Genomic DNA, 15,449 nt, shown 5'->3' with positions numbered 1-15,449 from the left:
GACACTGGACAAAAATGATGTCCATGAGAGAATTGCAAGGAGCAAAACTACTGCTGACTGAAAATAACACAAAGGCTCGTCACATTTAGGTGTGTTTCCCTCTAATATGTTCAGTTTAGTAAAGAATCAGAAATAATCAGTGCATTAAAATGTGCAGGAAATGGCATCATTACATTAGTCTCCTGTACATTGTGTTGTTTTAACTTATTTTCACTTGATCAGATGTAAAATTTGAGGGGCACAAACTTTTGCAGAAGACTGTATATGATAAACACAGTGTCAGGCATGTATAAATAAATAAAGCTTTTTGTTCTCCATGTTCCTCACAATATTGAACTTTTTAGGCGTCACGTCTTCAAAAGACACAATAACAAAAACCTTTTATTTTTATTAGTTGGTTACAGGTAAAATTGCATTTTGTTTGATTACGTTTGCTTGTACACTTTATAAATGAAAAAAGGTGAAGAACAAGATTGTTACATACACTATTGTACATTAAGAAATGTTGCAGTATATTGAATAAACAGCTCTTTTAATTTCCCTCAGTCCAGCGGAGAGATTCCACATTCTACTGTTCTATGTAAATATAACTACTAGTACATATTATTATTATTATTAATATCATAATGAATTATGATTTAAACCCATTTACAGAGGTGTGGACGTTTCAAAAAATACAACTATACACTGAAAAAAAAAAAAAAATTCTTTGAATTAACTTGATATTAATGTGTACATCAGTCCCACATGATCAGAATATGGCCAACTGATATCATTTTCCTTGTCAAGACAAAATATTTCATTCACATTTAAACTATTTAAATGAATCATGTTGATGCAAGATATTATTTCCCATTACTGTAAAATCAAGTTACTGTGTAACGCTAAAGCAATTTCATCATGTCACAAATTGTAATGTCAGCTACATTTTAATTGCCATTATTTAAAGGTATTATGTAACTCTAAGTAATTTCATTATGTTCATGGTACCATAATTAGGTCTGAAAATCTAACTTGTTTTATTAAAATGAACTTCATTCAATCAGCCACAGCAGCTCCTCTGCAGCTTCTACAGATCCACTGTGAAGAGCATCCTGACAAGCTGCATCACAGTCTGGTACGGCAGCACCACTGCTGCTGAACACAAGACCCTTCAGAGAGTGGTGAAAACTGCCCAGCACATCACAGCAACTGCACTCCCAACCATACTGGACATTTCCAACTAGAGATGTCTGAGGAAAGCCAGCAATATATCCTCTGACCCCACACACCCCAGCCACTTCCTGTTTCAGCCACTGCCATCTGGAGAGAGGTACCGTAACATCTGAGCCAGAACCACCAGATTTAAGAACAGTTTTTATCCACGAGCAGTTAAACTGTTCACACCTGCAATACCAACCAGAACATGAACATACACAATACTGACTGTTACAATCCAACCCTGCACCCTAAACGTTACAGTTACTTAACATCTTCATACACTGAGCTCCACCAGCTTATGGAACTTTATATCTGAGTTGTATTTTAACAGAATTAAGTGTATATCTGTATGTATGAGGGTTCTTCAAAAAGTTTCTGCACTTTTTAAAACTGTATTTATTACAAATTAAAAATAAAAAAAAGTACATCACCTTCTGATGCATTATTCAGCGTCGTACCAACTTTTTAATGCCATCAGCAAAAAATGTTTTTGGTTCAGTGTGTAGCCACTGATGCAGCGCTGCTTTCACATCATCATCACATGAAAATCTTCTTCGCCTTGAAGCTTCTTTTAGCATCATAACTAGTGTAAGAGACTCTTCTGTGGTGTAGTGTGCTGACAATGGGTCTGTTTAACATCGAACTTATAAAGGAGGTTATTCAGACACAATACTTAGATTACTTAGACACTACTTAGACAGCCATTATGTCACCACAGCTTTTACTTACTAAGCCAACACAGTTAGCCTCAGGTCATTTAAACCACCTAAATTTAATACACATAAATGACACTCGTACACCTTTATAGAAACGAAAAATCAATAAAAATCGATTTACATTTGAAAAAAACTTGTACGTTTTCCTGCATTTGTCCGCTAAGGAAGGAAGGACGCTCTCTGTTTATTCAGTCACTTTAGCACTTTGAATTAAGGAAGCATGTTATGGCATCGAAGAATTTGCACAGCCTTGACGACATAAAAATGTCAGGATGACATAAAATGCTGTCTATGTAGTGAGCTCATGTTTGATGTATGTGTTTTAGTTTCAAGTGCATTTTGTCCCTTTAGGGATTCCATAGTCAAAGGAAAAGTGTGCTTCTCTACACATGTGATCGTCTCTCTATAATCTGTGCTCAAATAAACAAGCCAGTAAAAAAAATATGCTCCTGATAATATACAATTCTAGCAAAAAAAAAAAAAAAAAAAAAAACCCCATTGTCAATAATTAAAACTTATCTAGGTTTCTCATAACTGTGAATCACTTACATCTACCTTTTGATCAATAATTGTTCAGAGCCTCCTCCCTAGTTAGGTGTCCTCCTCTCTTTCAGAACAGTTGCATCAGAGGGGGTCCAGCTTAGACAGAAGCTTAGACTGAAGTGGGATGGTGGTGATTCTTTTAAATTCTGCATTTATCAGCCCACTGGGATATTTCTCAGTGTATTTAACAGTTCAAAAATAAATCTAATCTTTCTGAAAAATGACAATGTTTTGTAAGGATCCTGTGGCGACTGTTAAACGATGTCACAGTTTACAGCGTCACAGGCCTTATTAACCATTAATATTATTAATAATGAACAATTACTAACGTTAACTCGGCTAATGTTAGCCTCTGACTGATGTCATGAACAGTGTGAGCGAGATCACCACTATCCACAGATTAGCTACAATGCTAGCGCCGTGGTGTCGTAAATGTACCTAAACTTTGCTCTTGACCACAGCAGGTTCATAAAGACAATGACTAACGTAGCTTTTAAACATGAAACTCAGTCATTTGTAAAATGGAACGTTTACTTGTTTTACTTTGGATAAAATTGCCATGATGCAGTGGAAAATACTGTCTGTAAAAACTATTTACAGTATTTCACTGTGTGGTATGTGGTTAATAACTGTAGAAATGATGGGCTCTCTCCTCCATCTCTCACTGAAAGCTCTTCAACAAACGCTTAAAAGAGTCTTAAGCTGTTATCCTTAACCATATGGTCACTGCCTCGGCCTAAGTGAATATGGTCATGCAGTTATTTTTATTACTTAAGTAAATATATATATGACATTTGGTAATGTGAAAAAAAAAACATATAGCATACAGTGAGTATTTTATGTTGTAGTATTATTTGTATATTGTGTCCTTTGACTGTATATCTTCATTGATTTATATTATGGGGAGAGAGGCCAGAGTATTTTGTTTTCAGTGGCAGAAAAAAAATGTTACCACAGCAAGAACAGATTTGATTTCAAAGTGACAGGGTCGTCATTTATGACCACTGACTTCAGATATCAGCAGTAATTGGACATATTCTGGAATGTCGTGAATCGTCCATGTCACTGTGTGTGTGTGTGTGTGTGTGTGTGTGTGTCACTATCACAACCTGTAGCGCTTATAAAGCTTTTCTCCCTGCTGCTCTGTTTAGACGCTCCCTTGGTTGGTTTGTCCCCGCAGATGAGCGTCGCAGTTAAGCAACAGCGTCAACCAACAATGAACCGAGATCATTTTCACATCTGTCTGATTGCTGTTTGTTCCTTGCTTACTTGCAGAATCAATTCGTGCAGTTTGAATGGTTGTTGGATGTTTATTGGCTGAAAACGAGACGAAAGAAGCTCGGACATCAGGCGAACATCCAGTGGAAAACTTGGCGGCATGACAAAGGAAATTTTCTTCGGGCTGAAATGGCAGCACACACCGCATCCAGGATCATCCAGCTGTGCGTCTCTCTGTACATGCATATGCTGGAAGTAGTGCAAGGTGAAGGTAAGTAAAAGTTTAGTTATGTGCGCCTGATTTGTTGCAGACAAACTCTTTGGTTTTCCTAAAATACATTCTCCACCTCATTTCATATGTGTAATGTTGTACAGGTGTTGTTAACGAGTACACCTGGGTCATTCCTACTATTCGGTGCCATTTCAGGTTGGTAACTTTCTATAAAAAAGTGCAAAACCTTTCATGGTTTTATCATTTTATCTGAAGGAGGGCTTGTTAAACTATAAGAAATATATGTTGGTCCAGCTCAGGATATTATACTTTAATAATTTTGACCAAATTTTTTGCATGTGACGTAGGACAAATGTCCCCCCTGTTACAGGACATTCTCTTCTCTATTAATAAGTGTTTTAAATGCACAGTTATTTTAACAAGAGACTAAACTATGTATTACGGTACCCGAAGGGTTGAAGAGGGTAAAACTGCTGTTTACAGTTTAATAAACATTATTTACCGTGTTCTGATCCACTCACTTCAAGAAGAGCATCGACTGTTATTAATGAAATACATTTGAGAAATTTTTACTGTAGGAATTTGTTGTGATCGGATCTCAAACTCATGTGAAGTGTCTATTCGGTTGTGTTAATACCACTTTTTAAAAATCCTATGATCATGAAGAACACTTACTCTAGTACTCATGTTTGTGATTTTAAGATAATTTTACTCTAGGCATTTGAAATAATGGGATGACAAACTTAAGCAAAGTGTCAGTTTGGTTGTGTACAGACCAGCTTCAGTTCATAACAATAACAACAGCCAGTTACTACAGTCTAAAAATGTTCCTTTAATTATGAATACAGCACATCTGTCTGTCTGTCTATCTGTCTGTTAGAGCTTTAATAATGCAGTCAACAGAAGAGGGACACGTCACCCCTGTGGATTTACAAAATGAAGTATTCCAGAAGAAAATAATACAAAAGGAGGAGGATAAAGATGATGATGATTTCTTCTGTAAGTAAATGTGGAGCATGATGCCAGCACAGTGTGGTACAGTACAGTACGGTACAGTGTGGTACAGTACAGTATGGTACAGTACAGTGTGGTACAGTACAGTGTGGTACAGTACAGTACGGTTCAGTGTGGTACAGTACAGTGTGGTACAGTACAGTGTGGTACAGTACAGTATGGTACAGTACAGTGTGGTACAGTACCAACAATTTCTCAGTGATGATGAAGAACTCAGTCGTTTCTTCTTCCACTTACAATCTTTCATTTCATACACATATTAACAATATCACACGATCCGCTTATTTACATTTACGTAACATAAATCGTCTAAGTCCATTCCTTTCTCCTAGAAGTGCTGCTGTTCTTGTTCATGCCCTGGTCACATCCCGAATTTATTATTGTAACTCTCTCCTTTTTGGTCTACCTCATATAGGAGCTAGAGCTTTTAGCTACTCTGCCCCACACCTCTGGAACTCTCTCCCTCCTGACATTCGCATCATTGATTTATTCCCTAGTTTCAAAACATGCCTTAAAACATATTTCTTTAAACTCGCCTGCCCTTAATCTGTGTAATTAATTATGTACTGATGTTTTGTGTTGTAAGGTGTCCTTGAGTGTTTTCAATAATTTAATTTATTTTATTTAATAGTTTAAATAATTTTCTTTACTGAGTAAAACAAAAAAACAAAAAAAAAAACAATAAAAAAAGTCGACATCAAAACTACTTGTACTTGTACCGTTGCAGTCGTAGTCGCAATTTAACTGTTACGGAACGCGTTTTGTTCCGTATTTTTATCAGTGGGAGAGAAATGCTGCAGATTAGACTGAGACAGGGTGATGTGTATGAAACAGAAGGAAACTGCTGCTACCGTGGGAATTAGAAAGTGTATGGTTATTATTTTAAGTAGTGTTCACTTTTAATCTTGGTGACGCCGTGTGTGCGCAGGTTTATCAGCGTAACAACCTGTTTATTACTCTGCTGTTTGAGTAGCACAGTGGGCAGAGTGCATATTTTTCTGCTCTAGATGCGAGTTCAGCTTAGGGCGAAACTAAAGCAACTGGGGTGGCCATTGCTCCCCCTGGATTTTCTCACTGCCCGCCTAAGCAACACAGCCAGAACCGGGGCTGCATATCAGTGTGTCAGTGTCACTGGATCATTAAGCTCCACTTGGCTAAAACTATTAAGATTCTGGAGTGTATATGTGGGAATTTGTGCATGTCCGGATGTGACAAAAATGCCCAAGTTTTTATCCCAAGTTAAGTTGAGGTCAGGGCTCTGTGACACTGGCCCAGGAAAAAATTTACTGTGAAATTTCATAATAAAACTGTGAAATATTTTACAGTTCTACTATGAATTGATGGTAATTTGGCCACTTCATGGTTCTACTGTGAACTTTCATAGTAATCTAGTTGACAGTTCTACTATGAACTTTTACAGTAAAACACTGAATTATTTCACAGTTCTACTATAAACAATTTCATAGTAAAAATGAATTATTTTACAGTTCTACTATGAATTGATGGTAATTTGGCCACTTCATGGTTCTACTGTGAAATTTCATAGTGATCTAGTTGACAATTCCACTACGAACTTTCAGTTTGACCATGAATTATTTCACAGTTCTACTATAAACAATTTCATAGTAAAACTGTAAACCTGATTGATTATTTTACTGTGAAGTTTAACAGTTCCACTGTAAACTTGGTAAACAATTTTACTCTGAACTTCACAGTTTACTTTGATTGTAATTACAGTACTTTGACATTATACAATACAATACAATGTATAGATCTCACAACTCCATTTATTAAGCAACAGTATGATTTCAAACACAGGCACAAATACAACTGGTAAGGATTCCTTCTAAATGGTAAACTGATAACACATGTACCAACTTGGCATTCTATATTGTAATGTTAAATGTACTAAAATAATAGTAATATAGAAAATAATAGTAATAGATTGTATTTGTTATATAATAAAATAATTATATTACACTTAATAATTTATTTTATGATGGTAATTATACAATAATATATTTTTATTATACAGTAATATATACAATTATATAACTGAATAATGTATTGTGGTATAAATATATATATATAAACTCTATACATACATAATGAAAAATCTAATTCATAAGCATTCCTTATGCATTTAATTATGGCAGTATTGGGTGCTTGGATGTGTCCTATGTCTGAGTGTGTGTGGGGGTGTGAATTGTGACATGAATTACACCTCTTGTTTTCCTAGCTTGTCCACATTGTTGAATTTGCTGGTGAAGTACACTTTCTGGACCTCCTTCATGGGGAAAATCTGTTTGGCCACCTTTAAAAATGCAAAAATAAATAAATAAAATAAATAATCAAACATTTGCCACCATCACCTCTAAGCTACAGGAGCCCTAACATATTTGATCAGCAATGTCTTACATCTTGTAAGAAATCCCGACGCTGACTCTCCCTCGGTGACGCGCTCTCTTAGCCCCGCCTTCTAATCTGCGCGCTTGCCATTCACAGGGTGCGGTTCATTAGTTCCGGGTTCTTTCTTTCTCTATTTAAGGTTTCCGTTTTCACTGTTCGAGTGCGAAGTATTTGATTTGCCGTCATACCGAGCGATACCTTTTCCAGTTACCTTTTCTCCTGCTATTTACTTCCGTGTTTATCTACGTCGGGTGAGTGTGTGCGTGTGTGCGTAGTGTGTTCAGTTTTACGTTAGTCTGTGTGTTTCCCAGCGTTCTCCTACACGCGCGCCCCTTCTCCTTTCTCTGTTCTCCTTAGCATTAAGTTAACCTGTGTTTAGGTGTGTGTGTGAACTGTCCTGGTCTCTGTATTGTTGCTCCAGTGTTTTGTTTGTTTAGATCCATAGGTTTCTCACTCCTTTTCCTCTTCCTCTATCGCTGTTTGTTTGGAGCATTGTTTGTACTCACAGGTGTTTTGTGTTTGGCCGGCTGGGGCTGAGTTAGGTCTCACCCTAGCCCGCTCCTCCGGCGCGTCCCTACCTGTGCTTGTGTAGTTCGTCCTGTTTTCTTTTTTCGTTTTCATTAACATTTCTCTCTTTCCTACTAACATCTTCTCTGTCGGTGAACTAACGCTCTCTCTATCTCCCCCTACTAACTCTCTTACTTTTTTCCTATCCCTCGCTCTCCCTGTACTTCTCTCTCACTCTACTTGCTCTCGGTCCCATCCGTTGGCCGCCTCGTTCAGTTCACCACCTCTCTGTCTCTTACTGTCCTATCTAGGTTTTTCTGTTAGTTCTTAGTAACATTGTTTTTTTTCTCTCCAGTATTTCCTCTTTTCTCTCGTCATCCATTTCTTTGTTATTTTTTGCCCTACTTCCGCCGACCGTATTCTTTTGATTCCTGTTGTACCCTAATAAACATTACGTGTTCTGCATCCTCGTCTCCAGACCACTCATTAAGCAGTATTTGACAGAATACTTCGCCTAAAAATATGGAGACGGCGGAACAACTTATCCAGCGCCTTATGAAGCAGATTGACGATCAGGGTAGGGCGATTCAGGCTCTCACCCAACAGGTCCGGAACCTCACCGTGGGGGCCACGGCGGCTCCGCAGGTGCCCACAGCCAGTACCGCACCTGTCAACACCCCCGTCACCGCACAACCCACCACGCTTATCCCCATCCCGGAACCTCCTCCATACTCCGGGGACCCCGAGAGCTGTGAGGAGTTTCTACTTAAATTCTCACTGTTCCTAGCCAGCAGACCGCTCACTCCAGAACGCAATGCCATCGCACTACTTATCTCTAGGCTCACTGGTGAGGCCTCCTCGTGGGCCACGGCCATCTGGCTCACCAATGGTCCCGAAGCCCAGGACTTGCAGCGATTCCTTAAGGCTTTCCGTAGTACGTTCCACCACCCTCGTCATGGCGTCTCGGCCGGGGACGAGCTCCGTCAGCTCACCCAAGGGAAAAGAAGGGTTGCTGAATACTCCCTCAGGTTCCGCACCTTAGCTGCCTCTAGTGGATGGAATGAGACAGCACTTATATCCCAGTTTAAGGCCGGTCTCATACCCAATCTCCAGAAAGAACTAGTTTATCGCTCCTTAAACATGAGCCTCGAGGAACTTATCGAGTTATCCATCCAGCTAGATCACCATGTTTTGTTAGCGACTCAGCACCCGTGTTCCAGTCAGAACCGTCAGCTCCCTAGCACCTCGAGCCACGTACCCATGGAGATGGGTCGTACTCGTCTGACTGAACGGCAGCGAAGAGAACGTCTGAGAAACCATCTTTGTCTCTACTGTGGAGAGGCTGGTCACCAACTCCCTGAGTGCCCGTCTAGGCCGGAGAGGTTAGCAGAAGCAGCAGGAGGAGCTCAGAGAACCAAGACGTCATCACAGAGCCCCAATCTTCATAAGGTGAGCACGTTTCATTCCATCCATAAGACCGAGTCTCGCCTCAATATCCAGTTGTCTCACAACTCCAATGTGTGTGTGTTAGCGGCTCTGATTGATTCCGGGTCGGAGGGTGACTTCATCGAGGACAGTCTGGTGCAGAGACTCCAGATACCAGCAATTCCTCTCCAAGCACCCCAACGTATTTCCGGAGTCAATGGTAAGATTGTGGGTAACATCACCCATCGCACCATCCCTATCTCCCTACGCATAGGGGCTCTCCACGAGGAGAAGAGGGCCCTGTACATCATGACCGGCACCATCTCGCCCATCATCCTGGGTCAACCTTGGTTACGAGACCACAACCCCACTATGGCTTGGGTTCCTCTGGACATCTTGGCGTGGTCACCACAATGTCTCAAGCGGTGTCTGACGTCGCCAACCAAGAACAGGTCTGTGGCGGCTACTAACTCCCCCTCGGAGATCCTTCCTGCTAACGTCCCTCCCAAGTATCAGGAATTAGCCACGGTATTCAGCAAGGGCCACGCCTGTCGTCTGCCACCTCACCGCGAGTACGACTGCGCCATTGACCTACTGCCAGGCTCCAAGATCCCTCGTGCTACGCCCTATCCTCTATCCGTCAAGGAGACAGGGATTATGGAGGAGTACATCAGCGAGGCTCTAGCGCAAGGGTTCATCCGTCCTTCCAAGTCCCCAGCTAGCTCCAGCTTCTTCTTTGTCCCCAAGAAGGATGGGACGCTCCGCCCTTGCATAGACTACCGAGAGCTTAACAAGATCTCCAAACGTTATACCTATCCCATTCCTCTCGTCCCGTCAGCACTGGAACAGCTACGGAAAGCCAAGATATTCACCAAGCTCGACCTTCGCAATGCCTATAACTTGGTGAGAATCAAGGAGGGCGACGAGTGGAAAACTGCTTTTAGTACCACAGCGGGACACTATGAATATCTGGTTATGCCTTTCGGGCTAACCAATGCTCCGTCTGTTTTCCAGTGTTTGGTGAATGATGTATTAAGAGAGTTCCTGGGTAAATGTGCTATTGTTTACCTCGACGACATCCTCATCTACTCACCGGACTCCAGTTCCCACCAAGTCAACACCAAGAGTATTCTGAAACGACTGCTGGAACAAGGACTATACGTTAAAGCGGAGAAGTGCGAATTTGACCAGAGGGAGATTGCCTTCCTAGGTTACATCATCAATGACCAAGGGATCCAGATGGACCCTACGAAGGTCAAAGCAGTGCTAGAGTGGAGGACTCCCAAGTCCATCAAGGAACTGCAAAGCTTCCTGGGGTTCGCCAACTTCTTCCGGCGCTTCATACGTTCATTCAGCCAGATCGCACTCCCTTTGATCAGCCTACTAAAAGGTAAACCCAAGAGGCTCTCCTGGTCCAAGGAGGCAGAGGCTGCATTCGAGAGGCTTAAGAGAGTGTTCACCACTGCCCCGGTGCTCGCTCACCCGGATCCCGAGTCTCCGTTCATTGTCGAGATCGACGCATCCTCCCGGGGTCTAGGAGGCATCCTCTCCCAACGCCAAGGCGAACCTCCTAGACTGCACCCCATCGCTTATTTCTCCCGTAAACTCACGCCTGCCGAACAAAACTATCATGTGGGAGACCGGGAGCTACTAGCTATCAAACTTGCTTTCGAGGAGTGGCGCCACTGGCTTATGGGTGCTAATTTCCCAGTCCAAGTCATCACGGACCACAAAAACCTAGAATATCTTAAGTGTGCTCGTCGACTTAATGCCCGGCAAGCCCGGTGGTCCCTGTTCTTCAACAGATTTGACTTCACGGTGACGTATCGGCCGGGCAAGGACAACGCTAAAGCCGACATTCTATCACGAAGGTATGACAATCAGGAAAAGGCCGAAACTCCAGTCAAACCCATCCTGCCCTCACGAGCCTTTGTGCAGTCCATTTCCTGGGAGATGGACAAGGACATTCGGGAGGTCAACATCAAGGAACCACCGCCCGGTGAGATAAAACCTCCACCTAATAAGACCTATGTTCCCCCGCAATTCCGTCACCAACTCATCTCGTGGGCACACACGAACCCTAGTTCGGGTCATCCGGGGGCCGATCGGACGTTCGACAGGCTTAAACACAAATACTGGTGGCCTGCCATGCGGGCCGAAATAAGCAGAGACGTCGCCTCTTGCGCTACCTGCGCCGCCTCGAAGGTTCCTCGTCAGCTTCCCGCAGGCAAGCTTAAGCCCTTACCCGTCCCATATCGTCCCTGGAGTCACATAGCGATAGATTTCGTGACGGATCTCCCTGTATCTGAGGGCAATACCACGGTTCTCACGATCGTGGACCGTTTTTCCAAGGGGGTTAAATTCATTGCTCTGCCCGCACTGCCCTCAGCTTTCCAGACCGCGGAAACCCTTTTCCATGAGGTTTTTCGTCACTATGGCCTCCCAGAAGACATTGTCTCTGATCGAGGGCCCCAATTCACCTCGGCCGTCTGGGAGGCTTTTGTGAAGAAATTGGGTGCATCCATCAGCCTGACGTCGGGATACCACCCCGAGAGTAATGGACAGTGCGAACGGGCCAACCAGGAGCTGTCTAAATTCCTACGATCCTACTGCCAGAGTAACCAACATGACTGGGCCACATTCCTCCCATGGGCTGAAATCGCCCAAAACTCCCTGAGGAGCTCCAGTACGGGGATAACCCCTTTTCAGTGTACCCTAGGTTCTCAACCCCCCTTCGCTCCATGGGACCCCACCCCTTCCAACGCCCCTGCTGTGGACGAGTGGTTCCGGAGAAGCGAAGACATCTGGGAGACTGTTCACCAGCGCATAACGGAGAGCAATGCCCGGACGAAACGCTTCGCTGACCGCAGAAGGAGTGAGGGTCCCACGTACCAGGTGGGAGACAAGGTATGGCTATCCACGAAGGACATCCGTACCCCCGGCTCCAGAAAACTTACGGCCAGATACATCGGGCCGTTCTCTATAATCAAGAAGGTTTCCGACGTGACGGTTACCCTTCAGCTACCCCCCCGTCTTAAAATATCCCCCTCTTTCCACGTCTCCCTCCTTAAACCTTTCACCCCTGGGCCCCTTGACTCCCAACCCCACCAACATCTCGTTCAAGAACTTCCCCACGACCGTCCCATATACACCATCGACAGTATCCTAGACTCTAGAAGGACTGACACAGGACTAGAGTATCTAGTTGACTGGGAGGGTTACGGACCGGAAGAGAGATCTTGGACTAAGAGGACTGACATACTTGATAAAGCTCTGCTCGACCAGTTCCACTTGACGCATCCCCAATGCCCGGCTCCCCGACCCCGAGGCAGACCGCCTCGCTCCCGCGGAGGTAGACCTGCCCGTTCACTTCCCCTTAGGCCTAGGGGTCGCCCTCTCTCCCAGTCGGCTCCTGACGTACGTCGTCCTCCTTCCCCGCCGATTCCTGCCGAGCACCGTCCCCTGAGCAGAGCCACCCGCAGTTTTTTTTCCCGCTCCTGCCCTCCCCGAGATGGTCCTGCCAGGTCGTCTGTTGTGGTCCCCGGTGTTCCCCCCTTGACGACCTCTTCGGGGGGGGGCTATGTAAGAAATCCCGACGCTGACTCTCCCTCGGTGACGCGCTCTCTTAGCCCCGCCTTCTAATCTGCGCGCTTGCCATTCACAGGGTGCGGTTCATTAGTTCCGGGTTCTTTCTTTCTCTATTTAAGGTTTCCGTTTTCACTGTTCGAGTGCGAAGTATTTGATTTGCCGTCATACCGAGCGATACCTTTTCCAGTTACCTTTTCTCCTGCTATTTACTTCCGTGTTTATCTACGTCGGGTGAGTGTGTGCGTGTGTGCGTAGTGTGTTCAGTTTTACGTTAGTCTGTGTGTTTCCCAGCGTTCTCCTACACGCGCGCCCCTTCTCCTTTCTCTGTTCTCCTTAGCATTAAGTTAACCTGTGTTTAGGTGTGTGTGTGAACTGTCCTGGTCTCTGTATTGTTGCTCCAGTGTTTTGTTTGTTTAGATCCATAGGTTTCTCACTCCTTTTCCTCTTCCTCTATCGCTGTTTGTTTGGAGCATTGTTTGTACTCACAGGTGTTTTGTGTTTGGCCGGCTGGGGCTGAGTTAGGTCTCACCCTAGCCCGCTCCTCCGGCGCGTCCCTACCTGTGCTTGTGTAGTTCGTCCTGTTTTCTTTTTTCGTTTTCATTAACATTTCTCTCTTTCCTACTAACATCTTCTCTGTCGGTGAACTAACGCTCTCTCTATCTCCCCCTACTAACTCTCTTACTTTTTTCCTATCCCTCGCTCTCCCTGTACTTCTCTCTCACTCTACTTGCTCTCGGTCCCATCCGTTGGCCGCCTCGTTCAGTTCACCACCTCTCTGTCTCTTACTGTCCTATCTAGGTTTTTCTGTTAGTTCTTAGTAACATTGTTTTTTTTCTCTCCAGTATTTCCTCTTTTCTCTCGTCATCCATTTCTTTGTTATTTTTTGCCCTACTTCCGCCGACCGTATTCTTTTGATTCCTGTTGTACCCTAATAAACATTACGTGTTCTGCATCCTCGTCTCCAGACCACTCATTAAGCAGTATTTGACACATCTGATGTATCATAAAGCATATACTTGGTGAGCGTATCGATATATAAATGCAAACATATGTTTATACATGTTCAAAAGATTGATTGATCTTAAGCAGAAGTTAAAGTGACAGACAAAGTACAGTGTATTTCATTTTTTAAATATAATTTGTTGTTTGAGTGCTCAATATATGAAGAGATATATAAACTTTGTGATCTCACCATTAATTCTTATGGTGCAAAAAATATTTATTGCTGAAAAACATGACTTACCTTCATCTGCACTAATGCACTGACGCAGACAGATCTTCTTTTTTTTTTTTTCATTATTTTAGTAGCTCAGACTGCCTTAATATGGATTGGCATGGCCCATCTGATTCACTAGTAGACTGAAAAAGAATCAAACAATTAATATCAGCAGCTATGCGATCAGTACACAGTTTAGCCTTTACCTCGTAGTAACACACCCAACAGAATTTGAAAACAGTCAGGGCTTTAAGCATACATAGATGGGCAAGCCGACACAAAGGTAGATGAATGGATGGATGAATAGATATTGTCAGCACCAAAACTGTAAATAAATGAGTTGTTTCACATATTTTAACACAAATATATTTTAAACACAATATATTTTTTAAAAATCAACTAGCACTTACTTCAAGTTTCCGAGATCCAGGCCTCGTCAGTGCAATTTTCTCTTTTGCAGCATAGTCCTAGAATGAAATGATTTAGGATATGTAGTTATCTGGGGCTACAAAAACAGTAACATTCTGTGGATGTGGTTGTAAAGCAATGTACTGAATATCAAACTTGCTGCTACTATCATGAACAAGAATATGGAAAACCCATCCTTATGTGCTGATGTAAATGTAGGCAGATACTGTTATCTACAATAAACGGGTCTTCTCTGTTGGACACTGAGACTCTCTCAACCTCAGCAGCCCTCCTTGACATGTGACCATTTTCCTGGAATAAAAATACTGTTTTTAATTTTTTTTAATTTAAAATCTGTAGTTAACAGAATGCTACAGTAGCTTAAACACAGTGGCACAAATGCAGGGTTTTCCCTGGGTTGTTGGTGGGCTTACGTGGTGTGGTCACTGGGCTTGGGCTTAGGTGGTGCCCAAGTCTTATAAGAATAGGGAAAAACCTGAAATGTGTGTTAATAGACTTTTTCTGAATAAATCATATAAACTTTGATTAACTGCCTCAGTTTCACAGCAATAATTTAAAGCACACATATCACCCATTATTCAAAAGAAAATGCTGGACCCACTATTTTAAGAGCAACTTGCAGGTTAATGTACACATTTAATTAAGACGTGTATAAATAAGTCATAAAAGGTGAATTGTCTTGTAGGAAATATTAAAAGCATTTACAAACTTGTCTATGTTCATTTCTTAGTACTATTATCTGTACACTTAGAATCATAAAAAGTGATAGGTTTATTATAGTGCAGTTCAGCACTTTAACAACACTATAAACTAAGTAATTGTACCAGTCTTAACGCGTTGCAAGCATTACTAGGCATTTAAAAAGAGCACAATCAGCTACCGTCAGATAACAGACTGTTAATGCTAATGTTATAGTTTAGCTAACGTCCCAAGTAACTAATCTGAAGACATA

The sequence above is a fragment of the Trichomycterus rosablanca genome, chromosome 15 (assembly GCF_030014385.1).
Source record: "Trichomycterus rosablanca isolate fTriRos1 chromosome 15, fTriRos1.hap1, whole genome shotgun sequence".
Taxonomy (NCBI): Eukaryota; Metazoa; Chordata; class Actinopteri; order Siluriformes; family Trichomycteridae; genus Trichomycterus; species Trichomycterus rosablanca.
The sequence above is the reverse complement of the archived record's forward strand: the minus strand, read 5'-3'. Positions refer to the sequence as shown.